Source organism: Lepus europaeus, chromosome 17 (assembly GCF_033115175.1).
Source record: "Lepus europaeus isolate LE1 chromosome 17, mLepTim1.pri, whole genome shotgun sequence".
Lineage (NCBI taxonomy): Eukaryota > Metazoa > Chordata > Mammalia > Lagomorpha > Leporidae > Lepus > Lepus europaeus.
This window is the reverse complement of record NC_084843.1, coordinates 80,907,035-80,927,363: the sequence shown is the minus strand read 5'-3', so window position 1 is coordinate 80,927,363 and position 20,329 is coordinate 80,907,035. Positions and strand designations below refer to the sequence as shown.

The 20,329-nt window shown below is 47.4% G+C and overlaps 1 pseudogene; it reads left to right on the top strand.

Moving 5' to 3' along the window:
* Positions 1–9,899: 9,899 nt before the first annotated feature.
* LOC133775847 (eukaryotic translation initiation factor 2A-like) lies at positions 9,900–10,471 on the top strand (annotated as a pseudogene).
* The last annotated feature ends 9,858 nt before the right edge of the window (positions 10,472–20,329 follow it).

Below are 20,329 nucleotides of genomic sequence, written 5' to 3'. Positions count from 1 at the left end.
CTTCTGCCTATGAACATCCAGTTCCCCAGCACCAGGGGCTGAAGATCATTTTTTCCCCAATGATATTCTTTGTGCCTTTGTTGAAAATCAGTTCAGCTAATATTTTTGACAAATAGTGAAGGCATTCTATGAAAGAAGGGTAGTCTTTGTAACAAATGCTCCTGGAGAAATTTGGCATCTATCGACAAAAAGCATCATCATCTCAGCTTAAACTTCCCACTTCAAAAACGATTAACTCAAAATGCATCAGGGATCCCGATACTATCCGTAAAACTGTAAGTCTTTTAGAAGTTTAACATAGAGAAAAGCATCAACACTGAGCGCTTAGTGAAGGCTCAGAAATGACACCAAAAGCACAATCCATAAAAGAAAAAATATCAATAATCTGGATTTCATCAACATGAAATACTTTTGCTCTGTAAAAGATCCTGTTTAAGAGGATGAAAAGGCAAGCTTTAGACCCAACAAAGTATTTGCAAATCGTATATCTGACAAAGGCATCAGACCCAGAATTTACAAAGTACTCTCAAAACTTAACAGTGATAAAAAAAATTCCAATTAGAAAATACATCACAAGGCATTTCACCAAATAAGATATAGGGTTGGCAAACGAGTACATGAACAAAGTATTCAACAGCACTAGACACTGGGGAAAATCAAGTTAAAGCCATAATGAAATATATCACATCCCTGTGAGAACAGCTAAAACCGAACATGGCTGTTGCCAGCTGCTGGTGTGGGTGTGGGGAAACTGGATAGCTTGTGTGTTGCTGGTGGAGTTGGAAATGATTCGGCTATTCCAGACCAAAGTTTGGCAGTTTCTTTAAGAACTAAACATACTCATAACCATGGAACCCAGAAGTTTCCCTCTGGGGCAAAACGAAAGGATCAGCAAAAACCTAGGTAAAAATCTAGGTAGATTATGTCACAAAAGATGTTTGTACATATTAAAATCAGAACTCAAGGACAATACCCATAATAGCTCTAGTAGTAAAAGAAATGACCCACCAAAATATAAAATAATAATCTGATAATAAAATAGTTAGAACTTTCCAGAAATACTTGCAAACCTTTCGCTGCACCTCAGAAGACTTTAGAACCTTTTAGTAAGCTTGATTTAATTTAGGGGTGGACAGCTGACTGCCACAACTCCACAAAATATGTTTGGTAGTTATCTTACACGTGTCTTCTAACGTATTTACAGACCATGCAGCTGATTCCAAGGAAAATTTCCATGCTTGTTCCAAAGTAGGAGTTTCAGGGTTTTTTATAATCATTATCCAATAAACTCAGACAAGCAAATCAAACCATGATGGAAATACACATTTCAAAAACTGGAAAATAGTCTCTACTTCGTGGATCAAGCTGATAAATACATGTAGAATAGAAAATTATCCATAATCCATGAAAAAGGGATCCTTTCAAATCAAGATCTATGCTCCACATCTAAAAGTATACTCTAGGACCTCTGCTTTTGAACATTTTCAGTTTTAAAAGTGGACTGAAACTAACTGAAACAAAAACAAAATACCATTGTGCATCTGTATGGCACTATCTGGAAGGGAACACACAAAACGCTGAACATTGCATCTGTGGAGGCCGGACTTGAAGATAACCGCTGAGAAAGACTTCAGCTAATCTACAGTCTACAATGTGTGAAGTTTCACCCTGGGTATATTCACCATGCATGCAACAACCCAACAGCTGTGAAAAGAAGGGGGGAAGGGAAGCATTATTAAATAGATTGCATGGGTAATTAAGGGAAATGAAAATGCATGACTAAGCAGCAAAGACTTGGAAATAACACACAAACGAGTCATGGGAGATATTAAAATAATTGTGAGCCTATCAGGGACAGGTGAAATCCATCACAATCAAGTTCAATGTGTTAGCAACAGGAGCGGTTCCTGGGAACAGGTTTCAGCTGATTCCAGAAACCCAAGGGCTCCTTGGTAATCAAACGAGGCAGCTGTGGTACAACGGAAGAAGAAGAGTGGCTGAATTTGAATGATCCCAGCTCCATAACTTAGCAGTTGTACAGCCTCAGACAAGTGACTTAAATCCTCTTAGCTTTCATTTGTTCTTTAAAAATTCAGTGAACTAAAGAAAATGTGGTACAGACGCTCATAAAGGAGTATTGCTCAGCCACAGAGAAGGAGGAAATCTTCTCGTCTGGATGAACGTGGGTGGAGATGGAGGGCATCACTTGAAACGAAATAAGCCAAACACAGGGAGACAAACATTACACAGTCGCATTGATAGGTGGATTCTAGAAAAAACATCTGTGATCTCATAGAAGTTAGAAACATAAAGCTGGTTACCAGAGGCTGGGGAGGGAGGCAGAGACATTGACTGATGTGTATTGGATCATAGCAAGAGAGGAGTAAGAAGTCCCAGGGTCCTATCACACAGTAGGGTGACGGCAGATAATGGTAACCTATATGTCTCCCTAAAAATACTAGAAATCAGGATTTTAGGATGCCTGCACTATAAAGAAATATTGCATGCTTGCACGGATAAATACATTTACCCTGATTTGACCTTACACAATGTAATCACATAATGAAGCGTCACGTGTGTCCGTGAAATTTTTTAAATAAAAAAATTAATGAAATCAGGACGAGAATAAGAACACATGCCACAGACTGGCTGCGAACATGAACTGTGGTCATTTATGTAAAATCTAAGGATATACATTTACACACATGTGTCACATGTATGTGATGGTGCACATTCATTCATGTGTGTGTTAGACCAAGAGATTATTCTACACTAACATGTGCTTTAAAATACAGATGGAAGTTCGGTTCTAAGTTATTAATGGGGACCGGTGCTGTGGCGTAGCAGGTAAAGATGCCACCTGTGGTGCCAGAATTTCATGTGGGCACCGGTTCGAGTCCTAGCTGCTCCACTTCTCATCCAGCTCTCTGCTATGGCCTGGGAAAGCAGTGGGAGACCCAGAGGAAGCTCCTGGCTTCAGATCGGCACAGCTCCAGCCATTGTAGCCGATTAGGGAGTGAACCAGCAAATGGAAGAGGTCTCTCTCTCTCTCTCTTTCTGCCTCTGCCTCTCTGTAACTCTCTATTCTACATGTATTTATCTGCTTGATCCACGAAGTAGAGACTATTTTCCAGTTTTTGAAATGTGTATTTCCATCATGGTTTGATTTGCTTGTCTGAGTTTATTGGATAATGATTATAAAAAACCCTGAAACTCCTACTTTGGAACAAGCATGGAAATTTTCCTTGGAATCAGCTGCATGGTCTGTAAATACGTTAGAAGACACGTGTAAGATAACTACCAAACGTATTTCGTGGAGTTGCAGCAGTCAGCTGTCTGCCCCTGAATTAAATCAAGATTACTAAAAGGTTCTAAAGTCTTCTGAGGTGCAGCGAAAGGTTCGCAAGTATTTCTAGAAAGTTCTAATTACTTTATTATCATTTGTAATACCTTTCAAATAAATAAAATAAATCTTTAAAAAAATTATTAACGGTGTTCAGGTAAGAAAGTGAGAGGCAGGCAGATAAAGGTCATTCTGACAATCTGGATCCCACACGGAAAAAAAAATGAAAACCTAAGTCAGACTCATTTCCTGTCAATAGTTAAATTAAAAGGAAAGGAAATGTGCCCAGCCAATCACAAGCGGCCAAGTGAACTACAGTTACATCATCTTGTACCTGCTTGCCTGGCTAATCCACACGTCTACCACTCATAAAGTGGCCGTGCTCTCCAAGTGACACTTGGAATTTAACGAGCCCAAGGGTGTGCTTCTAAGTGTGGTCATTGGCTCAGGGTGATGGGGCTCTGGGCGATGTCTGCTTCTGTAGGGAGAACCAGAGCCACTGTGGTTGAGTCCCTGAGTCCTCTGGACCCTGGTGGCCTGGCCCCTGCGTCCTGGGGAGCGATGCCTGCAGTCAAACCTGGCAGGGCGGAGCTTGAGGTCCACTGATGGGGCGCTCTCTCCTTTGCAGGAGCCACTGGAGCGATACTAAACTTGACACTGCGAACTTGTCCCTGAGAAGTGATGCGTTTTATTTTCCCACAGCTGCGCCCTGCCAGAGGCATTCATGCTGCACTTTCTAAATACTGAGAAGACAAGCTGAAGCTGCAGCCAAGGCAGCCAAGCAGCTGGCTGCATGCCAGTCTCTCCCCGGGGTGTCCTTGAGACCTGTGACTCAGTGCCCAGAGCCCGGTACCCTAGTAACCCAGAACCACCTTCCCAATGCCTCCCCGCCGTGCCACCGCCACCTGGAGGTCACGCAGGGGAAGGGGTGGCTGGGATCAGGTCCCTGAGTCCCAAACCCCAACAAGAGGCCTCCACTGACACAGTTAGCACACTACTAAAACACTGATGGGCAGTCAAGTACATATATGTCACATCATGTTCACTAGGTGAAAACAGCCCACCACGGACCTGTGACTCCATGGGGAGGCCGTGGTCAGCCTAGCCAGCTGATTGGCTGCAGGAGCAGAAATGGAAGGACTCAGGGGCTGGTGGCCTGAAGCAGGAGCCACCTGCTGGTCAAAATCAGTCAGCCCCTCTGTCACCAGGAACCAGACCTCCATGGGGAAGAAGAACAAGACAGCGTGTGGAGCTCGTGTGGTGGTGCAGCTGGCTGAGTCACCACCTGCAACTCTGGCTTAACCTCAAGAGCACAGATTTGAGTCCTGGCTGCTTTGTATCTGATCCAGCTCCCTGCTGTGTCTAGGAAAGCAACAGAAGATGCCCCAAGAGCCTGGGCCCCTGCCACCTACCTGGGAAACCTAGATGGATTTTGACCTGGCTCAACTCCAGCTGTTGTGGCCATTTGGGGAGTGAACCAGTGGATGGAAGATCTCTCTCTCTCTCTCTCTCTCTCTCTCTCTCTCTCTCTCTCTCGTGTGTGTGTGTGTGTATGTGTGTGTATGGGTGTGTGTGTTCAAACCCATGCTTTGCACATTAATGTCACTTTTTTTCCCTTTTTTAAAACTTTTTTTTGACAGGCAGAGTTAGTGAGAAAGAGAGAGACAGAGAGAAACGTCTTCCTTTTTTCTGTTGGTTCACTCCCCTAATGACCGCCACAGCCAGCACTGTGCCAATACGAAGCCAGGATCCAGGTGCTTCCTCCCGGTCTCCCATGCAGGTGCAGGGACCCAAGCACTTGGGCCATCCTCCACTGCCCTCCCAGGCCACAGCAGAGAGCTGCACTGGAAGAGGGGCAACCGGGACAGAATCCGGCACCCCGACCGGGACTAGAACCTGGGGTACCAGCACGCAAGCGGAGGATTAGCCTAGTGAGCCGCGGCACCAGCCATAAATGTCACTTTTGTGACTCCCTTTTTTCACTTTGATAGTAGAATGTCATCAGCCCACCTTGCTCACATGGACTTAGCTCACCTTGCCCCAATGAGGGGTTCCCTGAAGCCCACAGTCAGCTGAGGCACCTGGCGTCACTGCCCACAGCAGGTACACCTTGACCCTCAGCACGCATGAAGCTCAAAAGGGACACGAAGCCCTTTGCCAGCCTGGATGGTTTGCAGGCTCTGGGGGGACACAGAGGGGGAGCCCATCCTTTCCCTCCCAGTGCTGAGCCCCACACTTCCAAGGCCTTGGGCCTCCTTCACCCCACACTTCCCCCATGTCCAGCAACTGTGAATGATACCATGTTCAGTCTTCCAGCTCCCTTGCAGAATTTTCCCCCTCAATCTGTTTACTAAAAAGATAAACATATAGATCCCACATAACGCTGAGAAACTGGGAAGTGTGCTTTCCTAAAGTAAGATGGGCAGCTGACAGGAGAGCTTGCACAAAGACACAGGCCAAGAAAGGGCAATGGGGCAACCTGGGGAGCAGGAAGTCACAGGGAAGTTGCTGCAACAAGCAGCATCCCAGGGCCCCTTCCTAACAAACACCGCGCCTCTGTGCAGTGCAGGAGCCAAACAATGGGGGGACCCCGAGGCCCCAGGAGGTGCAGGGTCCAGTGCATGGCGGTTCCCAGGACAGCAGGAAGCTCTCCTGGGACTGCTCAGACCACATGATCAGCGATGCCACCCCTGACCACCCCAGCCAGAGCTGCAACAGCGTTGGGGGCAGGCATCGCCCTGGCCCGGTGCCACGGAGCCTGAGAGGCGAAGAACTTGGCCAGAAGAGAGAGTTCAGACAAGCGTGAAATTCCAGTAAAAGGCAGTCTTTAAATACAGTTATCAGATCAGAAATCCAAACAGTGAGCACTTAAGAGCGTGGAGGTGCATAAAATAAGAAAGTGCTGGGCTCGGCATTTTTTGGAGGGGGTGAGAGTTATGGCCGTTGTGCTTTTAGTGCCTGGGAAGGGTTATAAATAGCCAAGGGAACAGGATTTTCCCATCTGGTCTTTCAAACACACACACACACACACAATGAGCACGATGTTCTATTATGAGATGGTTCCAAAAATCTACAAAATCAATGAATTACTGGGATGGAGAGGTTCCGTGTGCAAATTTCATGAGCAGTGAGTTACACTCAAGGAGCTAATAGCACGAACGTGCGAGGCATCTTCAGGATACAAGCCAGGACTTTGCACCTTGGCAGCAGAGAGCCAGCCACCCCCACCCGGGGAGGGCGGGCACTTGAGGGGGCGGCCATGGTTCCCTCCAAGTGCAAGGCGGGGCATGAGGAAGTGACAAGAGGGGTCTTTGGAGAGCTCTTTTTTTTTTCTCCCCCAGACTCACCTTTGGGATCTGTGCACTGAGAGTCACACCTGCAGGGCCAGATGCTACCTGACACTCATTAGTCTTGGAGGATTGCTGTCCACAGGAGGCCACGGATGGCCAGATGTGAAGATCAAGGCCCTTGGAAGGAAAGACAGAATGCAAACGGCAAGTCCCCCGGCTTCATCGTCAGTCCACTTTTATCACCACCCGCGCCATCGCTGGCAGAGCCTTAGAGCTCCCAAGTCCCCTCGCCCCAGACTCCAGCTGGGCTTGAGAGCTGCTTGTTCAGAGCTGTCTGGGATGGTTCCTCCCAGGTATAGCCCAGTTCCTTCGCAGTTTCCCACCAGCACCACCACCCCAGGAAATGCACACGGGCAGGGAGATCCCAGGTCAGAGCAGGGACCAGAAGGCCAGAGAGATCCGCTTTTGTTTTAGTCCGAACCAATCAATAAGAAAAAGTAGAACTTTATCTTTCATTCAGGATCCCTGCATCCACAGACACCAGAAAATGAAAAGTCAGTTTGGCTAGCAGGTGCTGGGGAGCGTTGAGCCAAGTCCTTGGAATGCCTGCAGCCCCTATGAGAGGGTCAGTCTGAGTGCGGGCTGCTCCGTTCCCAATCCATCTTCCTGCCAACACACCCTGGGAAGGCTGCAGAAGATTGGCTCAAGTGCTTCGGTCCCTGCCACCCCTGTAGGACACCTGGATGGAGCTTCAGCCTCCTGATTTAGCCTGGGCCAGCCCTGGCTGTTATGGGCATTTAGGGAGCAAACCAAAGGATAGTGCTTATTGATTCATCCATATGTTTATTCCTTACCCAAGGGCTATTTACTGAGCACTTTGGTCATTGAGGACTAAAGAAAAGACAAAAAAAAAAAAAAAATGAGCCCATTTAACACATATGTAATTCAGCACCTACAGTGGGCAGTCTCCACCCCAGGGCCTGGGGAGAAGCTATGAATAAAGCCAACACCCTCCCTCCCTCCCTGCCAGTGCAGGCAGACAAGGGGCAGACAGGTACCTAACTCGTAAGCAAGGTGGTGACCAACTTGGAAGCAGCAGGACAGTGGGGTGAATATAAGAGTGCTTTCAGAAGTCTAAAATGCAATTCGATGTTATTTTGGTGTGCAATAATTTTAAATCCATACTGTGAAGGCGTCCTCAAGAAGTTCATGGCTGGGCCAGCACTGTGGGGTAGCAGGTAAAGCCACTGCCTGCAGTGCCAACATCCCATATGGGCACCGGTTCAAGTCCATGCTGCTCCACTTCTGATCCAGCTCTCTGCTATGGCCTGAGAAAGCAGTAGAAGATGGCTCAAGTGCTTGGGCCCCTGCACCCACTTGGGAGACCCAGAAGAAGCTCCTGGCTCCTGGCTTCGGATTGGTACAGCTCGAGCTATTGCAGCTATCTGGGGAGTAAACCAGGGGATGAAAGACCTCTCTCTCTCTCTCTCTCTCTCTCTCTCCCCCCCCCACCTTTAACTCTCTGTAACTCTGCCTTCCAATAAATACATAAATCTTAAAAACAGAAGTTCATGGGAGATGTACAGTATGAAAAAATGACAAGTACATCTCAAAAAAAAAACTTTTGCAACAAAATAAATGTACCTCTCAATTTCATTTTCCATGAACTTGTGGAAATCCTCTCACATTACCCGGGAGAGGCTACTTTGGAAAGGACGGTATTTCCATTAAGTCCATAAATTTCCATTAAATTAAATTTCGTTAAATCCATTAAAGGTTAAGAAAGACGTCGGCATGTTAAGAGCCTGGCCATGTACCTCAAGTATGGAGAATGATGCAAGGCCCTCAGGTGTGTTCATGGGGTGGGGGTGGGGGGCTGTGCAGGCCAGAGAGGCCCAGCCTGAGGCTGCAGAGTGGGGAGGGACAAGGCTGGGGGCATGGGGGAGCAGGTGTGCGCATGGATCGTGGGTACAGTGGACGACATTCTTGCATTCCGGACAAGGGAGATGGAGCAGATTCCCACTGCTCTTGTGTGGCAAGGACTGGAAGAGAGGAAGTGCAGACAGCATCTCAGGGGCTGCAGGGGAGGAGGGAGAGGGGTGGTAGCAGTAAGAATAGAGACCGGCGGAAGAGGACAAGGTGCCCTTGGATGTGGCCATTGACTGTCTGTGGGAAGGCAGCAAAGCCAAACTCTTAGGTTTGTGGGTTGAGCATGGGTAGAAGAGAACCTTCCCGTATTGATACCTGGGGAAGAATTCTGGAAGCCAGAGGTGATGACCCTGTGGATGATATGGGTGTGAAAAACACAGCATGGAGACAGGGGTCCTTGGTGTGTGGGTATAGGGGTGACGGGAGCCCTGGGGAGGGACGGCACGGTTCACCCCTGCCTTGGACCTGTTTCATGGCAACTCTGCAGAGTCCACGTGGAGCTTTCCATCCGTCAATGAGACAGAAACAGGGCGTGCCGAGAAGTCCCACTGTGGCCAAAGAGAAGCTGGAGGAGTGAGAGCTGTGCGCCTTGGGAAGTGCTGCGTTTCCCTTCCTTTCTGCAGTGGGCTGCCTTTTCCCGAGCTGCTCAGACAGCGCCCCCCCCGCCCCCCAGCACAATGACTGACAGCAGGAAGGGGATCAGAGACCAATGCCGTTTTCCAAGAGAGGATGAAGGCTGGCCCTACCCCTTCTGAGCGGTGCTGATGTCTGTGGGTCCCACAGTCACCATGGGAACCGGGGCCCAGAGGGACTCCCTACAGTGAAGGGACCACCATGTGTTGAGTGTCTCTGAGGGGATATATCAGGAAAATTACGACATCCTTCACTTCAGTAAGGGTGGGACCTTGTTAGCTGAGACAAAGGAAAACCCGTGAATTTATCAGCATCACTAACGCACGGGCTCCACGTCCCTTCAACCACCAGAGGCAGTCTGCTTTCAGTTTGTATCAAAAATCATGTTCTGCCCACACAGCAGTCTTCAACCCCTCCATGGCACCATGGGGAGACCCCGACTGCAACTCCATGATGTCACTGACACCAGGACATGCTGGAAGACTTTTATCCAAGGTAAAAGAAATCCGTGTCCATCCAAGTCAAATAATGAGACTCTTTGTGTCCCAAACATTAACAACAACACCCACATTGTAAACAAATGCAAATTGCAAGAAAAGGACATTTGCAAAAAAATCATGTGCAAATGCTTGGACACCAGCCAGTGAGGGGGTGGGTTATGTGGCAGGGAATGAGGGTGCACCCCCATTTGTTAGGTCATATCTATGCCCACAGGCAGTGGCCGAGAACTGGAGCTAAAAAGCCTGTCCAACAGGAGTTGCTCTAAACCTGGCAAGGTTACAACGCTATAGAATGGAAAAGCCAGGGCTGCGTTGTAACTAACAGCTAGAACAGATGTTGACTACACAGAAACTTCCTGGTATGGGGAACAAAGGCTGCATTGCAATGTAACAACTGGAGAAAATGCTGGAACTCATTCAATTACCAAAACATAGCTCCAGTTATGATGTAATTTGGAATTCTGGTTCTACTGAGTTTTAGGCTATTTATGGTGTTCTGCCTGCCAATGCTTCAATTTTCAACTTGAAATGTGATCCTGTATTTGACTCCGGAACTGGTGCCTGAAGCAATCTACTGAGCCCTTGTGGCCGTATATTAGTTCTAGCAGGATTTTGGAAATCCAAGGGACAAATCCAAGTATGGGATGTTAAAAGCAACAAATTCATTCAAAAAAAAATTGCATCCAATCCTATATATTTTTCTTGGTGTCTAAATGGGGAGGCTATTTTAACAGCCACTAGTTCCCAGGTTGCATGTTAATGGATGCAAGATTTAGCTTTATAACAGTCCCCTATCCTGCAAGATGCGTCACCTATAATTGCCATGATTGCTGATAGACTCCCAGGTTTTTAATAAGGATGTTAGTTTATTTTATTAGAAAGGCAGTTATAGACAGAGAGAGAGAGGGAGAGAGAGAGAGAGAGAGAACTTCCATCCACTGGTTCACTTCCCAAATGGCCGCAATGTCCAGGACTAAGCCCAGGCTGAAGCCAGGAGCCTGGAACTCCACTCAAGTCTTCCACATGGATGGTAGGAGCCCAGATGCTGCCTTCCCAGGTATCTTATTAGGGAGCTGGATTGGAAGCAGAGCAGCCAGGACTTGAACTGGCACTCATATGGGAGTCAGCACCGCAAATGGCAGCTCCACCTGCTGTACCACAACTCTGGCCCCAACTCCCAGCTTTCAGAAGCAAAGCATCACCAATTCCAAGTTGCAGAGGAGTTGCTACCCCGGAGTCAGAAGTCTCACACAGGAAGGGAGAAGCCATCATTAGAAGCAGCCCTGCAGCCCTTCGGGACCAGTACTATGGTGTACTGGGTAAAGCCACTGCCTATGGTGGTGACATCTCATATGGGCACCAGTCTGAATCCCAGCTGCTCCTTGCTAATATACCTGGGAAAGCCCCGGAAGATGGCCCAAGTCCTTGGGCCTCTGTACACACATGGGAGACCTGGATGAAGCTCCTGGCTTTGTCCTGGCCCAGCCCTGGCCATTGCAGCCATTTAGGGGAGTAAACCAGTAGATGAAAGATCTCTCTCTCTCTCTCTCTCTGTAACTCTTTCAAATAAAATAAATACATCTTTAAAAAGAAAAAAAGCCCTTAATAATGAAAAGAAACAGAAGGTTAAAGCCAGAAGTAAGAAGTGACAAGAGCCAGAAGTTGGCACCTACTGTGTCCCACAGTGCACAACCCACACTACAAAAATCTCAATTAACATCCGGAGACTCTGCAATAGGCAAAAATAGGAGCCTCTGAAGAGCTGGCAGCAACTGGAACACAGCCAGGAAAATAGCTACAGTATTTGAAAAGCTAGCTTCCTTTTGCAAGAGCTGAGAGATCTGGAAGTGAATGAATATTCACAGACAGTATGTTGGTTAGCCCAACACATCTATGCCAACCCAGGAAACCACCCTGAACATCCACCTACCTGCACTTCACGTAGAATTTTTTTTAAAGATTTATTTATTTTATTTGAAAGGCAGAGTTACAGAGAGCAGAGGCAGAGAGAGAGAGAGAGAGAGAGAGAGAGAGAGAGGTCTTCCATACACTAGTTCACTCACCAGATAGCCACACAGCCAGAGCTGCACCAATCCGAAGCCAGGAGGCAGGAGATTCTTTCAGGTTTCCCACGTGGGTGCAGGGGTCGAAAGACTTGGGCCATCTTCTACTGGTTTCCCAGGCCATAGCAGAGAGCTGGATAGGATGAGGAGCAGCCGGGACTTGAACCGGCGCCCATTTGGGATGCCGGCATTGCAGGCGGCAGCTTAACCTGCTACACCACAGCACCAGTCCCAACTTCATGCACAAGGGTCACCATCATCAATTATCCCAGCTGTTGCACATAAATGAGGTTGTTTAATTATGCCCATCAAGTTGACTTCTCCTTTCAATGCCTCCTACAGAAAAGAAACACATGAATTCCTTAGACAAGTTTAACAGACAAAAGCAGAAAATAGTTAGTACGTACTATACACATGAATAAAGGCATTGCAAATGAAAACAAATAAATTCTACCCATTGGATCAGCTCCAAGAAGCCAGTGCAGAACCAGCAAGGTGAACAGCGGTCTGTTTTGTGGTTTTCAACTGGATTTTCTTCCTCCTAAACTGGGGTTAATTCACCTGATTGGTATAAACTCAACCAGTAACTTCGTGAGCATGGGGGTAGTCTTTAACGTTTCCATTATTGCATTTTTAAACCTAGACCCAGTCCCTGCTCTGCACAGGGAGCGTCCCTGTTCATGGATGCCACCCCCTCCAGAAGAGTGTGACTATGCACGCAGGTGTCACACACACAGACCTGCCTGCGAGGGTGAGAGCCAGAGCATGTCACGCCTTCTACTATTTATGTATTTCTTTTGTACTTCCTGAAAGCTAATCTTTGTCTAAACATAGTCAAGATATAGAAAAAAATCCCATGTGGAGTCTGTCTGGACAGAAAATGTGAAAGTTCCCGCAGACACTACAAGTGTAAGAAGCAGTCATAAACAGAAAGTGCTGGAAGATGAAGAGTGAAGTCGGCCCGCAAATAACCACGGGGGCCCCGGGGCCAGAAGCCCTGTCCACTTCGCGGGGCTCTAAAATCTTCAGATGCTCGAGTCCGTTCTGCAGAATATTTACCCTGGCCAACTGGCACCCCCCTCCCCCTTCACAGTAAACCATCGGTGGATCACCTGTAACACCTCCTACGATGGAAATGCTGGCTACCCAGCTGTCATCCTGTATCTTTTAGGGAACGGTGACAAGGAGGAAAAAAACTGGATTCGCCTATATGCGGGACAGATGCATCAGCTGGGGAGCCTGCAGAGGTGGAAGACCTGGTTGGAGACCTGGAAGCACCCAGGAAACTGCGGTCTACCCACAGCGCCCCTTGCGGTGGAGGCTGTGCAGTGCAGCCGGACATGCACTCCACAGTCCCCCGTTGCAGGAGCAGGACCAGGAGGCGTCCCTCTCGGGTCCTGCCAAAGGGGCAGCCTCCCGCGGTTCTCCCCTGCTTCCAGGCTCATCTGGGATGCCGCCTTGTCTGCACTGCTGGGGGATCCGGAATCCCTCTTGACCTCTGCATAACTCTGCCCACCTTCACCTGAGTTGGCAAAAATGCCCCGAGAACCACTTGGGGGACAGAAGTTTTTCTGAGCGAGAAAGGGTGCTGGACTTGGTCAACACTCAGGCACAGCTGGCTCCGTTGCTTGGTTACCAGGATGCCCATAGAACTTGCACATCAAGCTGGGCTGCACGTTCATTATGTGGGGTGGCTTGCTTGGGGTCAGGTTGCATGATCCACCTAGGCAGAGTGGTTGAGGCCAAATTCAACAGCTGGCCAGGAGCCCCCCTGCTCACACACACCCAGCATGTGACGGTACTGCAGTCATCAAACTCTAACCTGGGAGCAGTGTGAGACTGCCTCTGTGGTTCTTCGTGAGACCTTGAGTGTGGCCTGGGCGACAGGTCTCAAAGGCAAAAGGTATTTGATGCCTCCGACTCAGCCGTCATTGGGAATTAAACTGTTCCATAGGAGTGGCTGTTTGGCCTAATGGTTGAGCCTGCAGTTTGGACATATGCAACCCCATATAAGGAGTGTGTGGGTTCAAGTTCCGGCTGCACTTCCAATCCAGCTTCCTGCTAATGCAGATTGAGGGAGGCAGAGGTGATGATTCAACTGGTTGAGTCCCTGCCACACAGATGAGCGACCTAGATTGTGTTCCCCACTCCCAGCATTGGTCTGGCTCCGCCCCTGCTGTGGCAGGCATTTGGAGAATGACCCACAAGTTGGAAGATGCATCTCTCCATATCTGTCTATAAAATAATATAAAGTATCAAATAAGATAATGGCATAGATCAATGACTGCTTATTTCCCAAAATATGAAAGGCAATTCTTGTGGGTAGGAATAAAGGGTGTAAGAGCCACATAGATTGTGGTTAACCAGATGTCAGACAAAGAAAAGACTTTGTTTTCTTCCAGTCAGTCTTTCCTGAGAATAATCCACCCCGTTGAGCAGTGACCTGGTGTCACGGTCAGAGCCCCAGGCTCACATGGCTCTGAGGAAGCAAGCAGGCCCACGGAGAAAGCAAGGGAGGGTTCCAGGAGACAAGAAACAGGCTGTCCAGGGAGTCCTAGAGACAGCCTAGCACGCCTCCCCCTACCTCTGTCCCTCTGTGACCCGCATCCCTCTTTGTCTCTTGGCTGGAGCAACTGTAGGGAAAGCCCTTCTTCCCTCGCTCCTGGAAGCCCTTGTGGAGTCTGGTTCCTGTCACTCCTGTCGCCCAGCCCTTCCTCTGGGAGAAGCTGATTGAAGAAGACGACCATGAGATTTATTCCAGGGACAGAAACCAGAGCCTGGGAATGCCATAGAGAGTTAGAAGCCTCCACATCGGGCTGAGTTCCACAGGTTGCATTGGTACTTGGAGATGGGGAGGGGGAAAGAGGGAAAAGGTTGTTGCTGCCTTTGCTTCTGCTGCACACAGCTGAGAAGCCATGGAGCAGGTATCCAGCCTAACTCCTTGCCCTGCCCGCCCTGCCTGCAGGAACCTAAGGGGCCTATTTGTTATTCACATTTCTTGGAGTCCACTTCATCCACTCACCAGCCTCCTTGGAATCTGCTTTCTATCCATTCCATAAGAGGGTACCTCACACAGTTCATGAATAAAAATGGAATTAAAAGATAGGTTTATGGAGCAGATGTTTTGCTTAGAGGTTAAGATGTGTCGGAATACCTGGGTTCAATCCCCTGCCCTGGCTCCTGGCTCCAGCTTTTTGCTAAAACAGACCCGGGGAGGCAGCCATGGTGGCTCAAGCAATTAAAGTTCCTTCCATCCTCTTGAGAGGCCTGAATTGTGTTTCCACCTCCTGGCTCAAAACCCAGCTGTTATGGGTGTTTTCAGAGTGAACCGGCATATAGGAGCACGCTCTCTCTCTCCCTTCCTCCACTGTCTCCCTGAACCTCTACCAAATAAATAAGTGAATAAATAAATAAATGTATGTTTGTTTTATGCCAAAACGTTTGAAAACAGTGCACCATGTTTAATAATATGTGTTTTCCATAAACTTTCTGAAGATTCCTCATGTGCATGTATATCCATTTTTGGAACAAAAGCCAGCATATCTTTTAATTCTATTATTTCCATAAGCTTTCTGAAGTATTCTCATATTACATATAAATTGTTACATACGTAACATGTCATAAGTATAATCTACACCCCTTTTGCTATAGCACAGTTCATGATGGAAGGGCGGCAGCCATCTTGTGTGGAAGCCATCTTGTGTGGAAGCTCTTATGTCTCTGTGTCTGCCGTGAACTTCTCCTCGGGCTTCTTTTTTCTGCAGGCTGAGTTACTCTAGGACTTTGCACATTTGCTTCCTGCTCCAGTGTCTAATCCCTTAAGCCCATTCTGTGATTCTCTCCAGAGCTCACTGCATCATCTCCTATTCTCCCCTCACTCTGCTGACTTCCTGGGGGCTCCAGGCAGCATTTCCCTCCTACAGAGGCACCTGAGGCATTTCAGATATGCATCTTCTTTGAACATCATGGTCCTAAATGCTGGGGCCTATTGTCCTGGCTCCATCATCTCTGACTGCCACTCTTCCTGTCTTTGGTTCCACCTGCTCATTCTGCCTCTCCAGGCCAGCAGTTCATGAGCCTCCTGTTAACTATCCTTATCCCTGTTCTTTTTTTTTTGTTTTGTTTTGTTTTGTTTTGTTTTGTTTTGTTTTGACAGGCAGAGTGGACAGTGAGAGAGAGAGACAGAGAGAAAGGTCTTCCTTTTGCCGTTGGTTCACCCTCCAATGGCCGCCGCGGTAGCGCGCTGTGTCCAGCGCACCATGCTGATCTGATGGCAGGAGCCAGGTGCTTCTCCTGGTCTCCCATGGGGTGCAGGGCCCAAGCACTTGGGCCATCCTCCACTGCACTCCCTGGCCACAGCAGAGAGCTGGCCTGGAAGAGGGGCAACCGGGACAGGATCGGTGCCCCGACCGGGACTAGAACCCGGTGTGCCGGCGCCGCAAGGTGGAGGATTAGCCTAGTGAGCCGCGGCGCCGGCCTAGTCCTGTTCTTTACTCTCATTCAAAATGGCTGAATTAGTAAGAGCTCATAGAAATGAATGCCTTAATGCTAAGCAAGAATAGACTGTCTTAGTCCATTTTCTGTTGCTATAATAAAACATCTGAGGCTGAATACTTTATAAAGAAAAGAGGTACATTTAGCTCATGGTTCTACAAGCTGAAGAACATGACCCCAGCATCTGCACAGCTCTGGTGAGGGCCTCATGGCCGATGGCGTTACAATGGTGGGAGCACAAACATGAGTAGTGAGTGGCATATGTGGAAGAGGAATTTGGGGCGTGAGTCAGTCTCCTTTAGAACAACTCAATCTCATGAGAACTAACCCAGTCCCACAAGACCTGCATTAATCTCTCCTGAGGGTGGTTCCCCATGACCTAACTGCCTTCTGTTAGCCGCCACCTCTTAAGGTTTCCCCCATGTCAACACCACTCACAGGGGGGACCAAGCTTCCAGCACATGAACCTATAGGAGACTCACTCACACCACAATACAGGTGCTATTCATGAGCTCTCATTGTTCCATGGGGCAGATCCTCCTTGCATTGCAAGGCCCACGGGACATGGGCCCCTAGCAGCAGCCTCTCCATGGTGGGCATTTACCCCAGACAGCCCTTATTTATGACTCCTGGATTTGAGGTCCTCTTCTTATCTGCCCAGTTTCTCATCTTCCCAGTTGCTCTTGCTCTGGGTTGGCCATCCTTTGTAACAAAGGAGAGGCAACAGCACCTCCCCTCTCTTACGTGGGGATGTGTTGTCCTACTGTCTCCCAAACTTGTGAAGGTGGCCATCAAGTCAGCAACTGCTTGTAAAGCTGCGTATGCTGCTGATATTAACCCTCTCTTTCCTCCTCCTCCTCAGTTTAAGGGTCATCTCTTCCCTTCCGGAATTTCACAATGATATCACTGGTGACTGGTCAGATCTGGAGTGGGGGTGAGGGTTGATTTTGTCTTAAATTCATGCAGTATTCTTTCTCCAATGATTTTCTCTGCACTCTGTTGTCTGTGCTCCATTTCTGGAATTCTTCTTGGTTAAATATTGTTCTTGTGGACTGATGCTCTAGTTTTCCTTCTTATTATTCCCTGTTAAGCACGATCATACTTCTGTTCCCTACTTTATGTGTTTGGCTACATTTTGTTACAGGTAATCCCTTTGTAGACTTTTTTAAATCAAGGACTTTCTTTCCAATTTCTGAGTGACATTTCTTGTTTTTTTTCATGGATACTTTTTTAGCATCTCATTCAGCATCTCTCCCTGGTCAAGGGTAGCAGACTTCTCTGAATTTCAGGTCCAAGTTGGTTTTCCGGTCAGGTTGAACAGCTTGAAGAAGATGAGTCACCACAAACACTAAATGGAGAAGAATATTTTTTGAAGATTTATTTATTCATTTGAAAGTCAGAGTTACACGCAGAGAGAGAGAGAGATCTTCCATCCTGTGATTCACTCCCCAAATGGCTGCAAGGGCCAAAGCTGCACCGATCTGAAGCCAGGAGCCAGGAGCTTCTTCCAGGTCTCCCACATTGGCACAGGGGCCCAAGGACTTGGGCCATCTTCCACTGCTTTCCCAGGCCATAACAGAGAGCTGGACCAGAAATGAAGCAGCAGGTTCTCAAACCAGCGCTTATATGGGATGCCGGCACTGCAGCCAGCAGCTTTACCAACTACACCACAGCACTGGCCCCGGAGAGGAATATTTAATACTCTCTAGTATTCTATAATGGGATATAAATTCAAAGATTGTATAATTATTTGTAAGAACAACAGAATCAACAATTCACCACAACTTCCTATATCTCCATTAGGCTAATCATTATTTCCTCAATTCAGTTATCAATACTGTTGTTTTATTTTGCTGGAATAGATTTGCCATAAATTTATAAAAAGACTTCAAATTGGCAAACTCAGAGTCCTTTAAGGATTATAGCAATTATTTAAATTTTTGTATTTTTGGGGTAGAGAGGGACTTGAATTCAACTTATAGTTCAAAGGCACATCCCACACAATTTTAAAGATACAGTAATCTGGGGCCGGTGCTGTGGCGCCTGCATCCCATGTGGGCGCCGGTTCAAGAGCCGACTACTCTACTCCTGGTCCAGCTCTCTGCTGTTGCTGGTAGGGCAGTGGAATATGGCCCAAGTCCTTGGGCTACTGCTCCCACGTGGGAGACCTGGAAGAAACTCCTGGCTCCTGGCTTCAGATCAGCACATCTCTGATCATTGTGGCCAGCTGGGGAGTGAACCATTGGATGGAGAGCCTTTCTCTCTCTCTCTCTCTCTCTCTCTCTCTCTCTGTAACTCTGACTTTCAAATAAAAATAAATAAATCTTTAAAAAAAGATATAGTAATCCCCTTATCCACAAAACATACATTCCAAGACCCCAGTTGGTGCCTAAAGCCACAGAGAGTATCACTCTGTCACAAAATGCCTCTTCCGTCTTAACCAAACATTGGACAATGCATTATGATTACAACTTTGGAGGCTTGCGGTGCAACAGCAAAACTTGCAAAGATTTCTTTTTCTGGAACAGAAGCACAGCCGCATGCCACAACAGCATATACGGAGGGAATATTCTGGAAAGTAGGTCTCCAGTCCTGAGAGAGACTTGGATTGTGTTCCCAGGCCGCAGTTTTAGTCTCCCAGATGTTGCAAGCATATAAGGAGTGAACCAGTGGAAGGAAGCTCTCTTTATCTCTGTCACTATCGCCATCACTATCGCTATTGCCATCACTATCATCTCTATCTCTATTCCTACCTCTCTACCTCTCAAACAAAATACTCACTTAAAAAAAGAACAGCATGCAATTGAAACGGCAATTGAATAGCTCATTTCCAGAATCTTCCATTTCATATGTTTTCGTCACAGCTGACTGCAGGTAACAGAAATCTTGCTCTATTGCTTTCAGGAATCGTCTCTGGCTTTTGAAAATTCTGAATCTGGGGCTATGTGCACTCCTCACAGACAGCCCCCCTCCCTTTTCTTTGTTTTGCTAGCTTTTTTAGAACGTGGTTTTCATCATTGATTTTCTGAAATGTCGCCACAGTGGCTGCCTATGATTTAGCCGTTATATTCATCTACTTAACACCCTGTGGGATACTTCAACTTGGAGGCTCATGTCTTCATTTAGGAAAAAATTTGTCTTCTGCTATTTATGCCCTCTCAATCCCTTGGGTGCCTTTTCTTTTTCAAGTCCAATTAGAGAGAAACTGGAATTCCTTGATAAATCTACCCTGTCTCACGAGAGTCCTTGGGGGGATCCATTTTCTAAGAATTCCCGGCTGCTGTCTTAGCGTCACAAACTCCATTTCTAGCCCACGTTTACTCCGCTCCTTAACCACCTAATTTTACTTCAGCACTTACTTTCCTTCAGAGCACTAAGGTTTTTGTTTTAGTTTTTACGCAAAACAGTCTCATCTATTTCTGTGATGCTATTATCCCATCCCTTGTGGACATTAATGATCCTTATTCCGATGCTCTCAACTTTGCTTCTTTTAGTGATGTCTTTTTTCTCATAACTTATAACTTCAGCGTGAGGTGGCACAGCCCTCTGCTGGTGTTAATTTTCTTCCAGTGTTTGGGGTGGTCTTGCTTGCGTGGCCAGCTTTGTGCTGGTTTCTTTGACTTGCAGTGGAGGGGCTGGAGGGAGATGGTCAAACATTTCAGCTAGGTAAGGTTTGCTTCACGTGTCTCCCTGCTCACATAAGCATCTTGATGTTTCTACTTTTTTTATTTTAAAAATTTGTAAAGATTTTTTTGTTTATTTATATGAGAGGTAGTTACAGACAATGAGAGGGAGAGAGAGAGAAAAAGGTCTTCCTTCTGTTGATTCACTCCCCAAATGGCCACAACAGCTGGAGCTGTGCCGATCTGAAGCCAGGAGCCAGGAGCTTCTTCCCGGTCTCCCACATGGGTGGCAAGGACCCAAGCACTTGGGCCATCTTCTACTGATTTCCCAGGCCACAGCAGAGAGCTGGATCAGAAGAGGAGCAGCCCATATGGGACGCCGGCACCACAGGTGGAAGATTAACCTACTGTGCCACAACGCCAACCCCAGTGTTTCTACGTTAGTGCATGCACT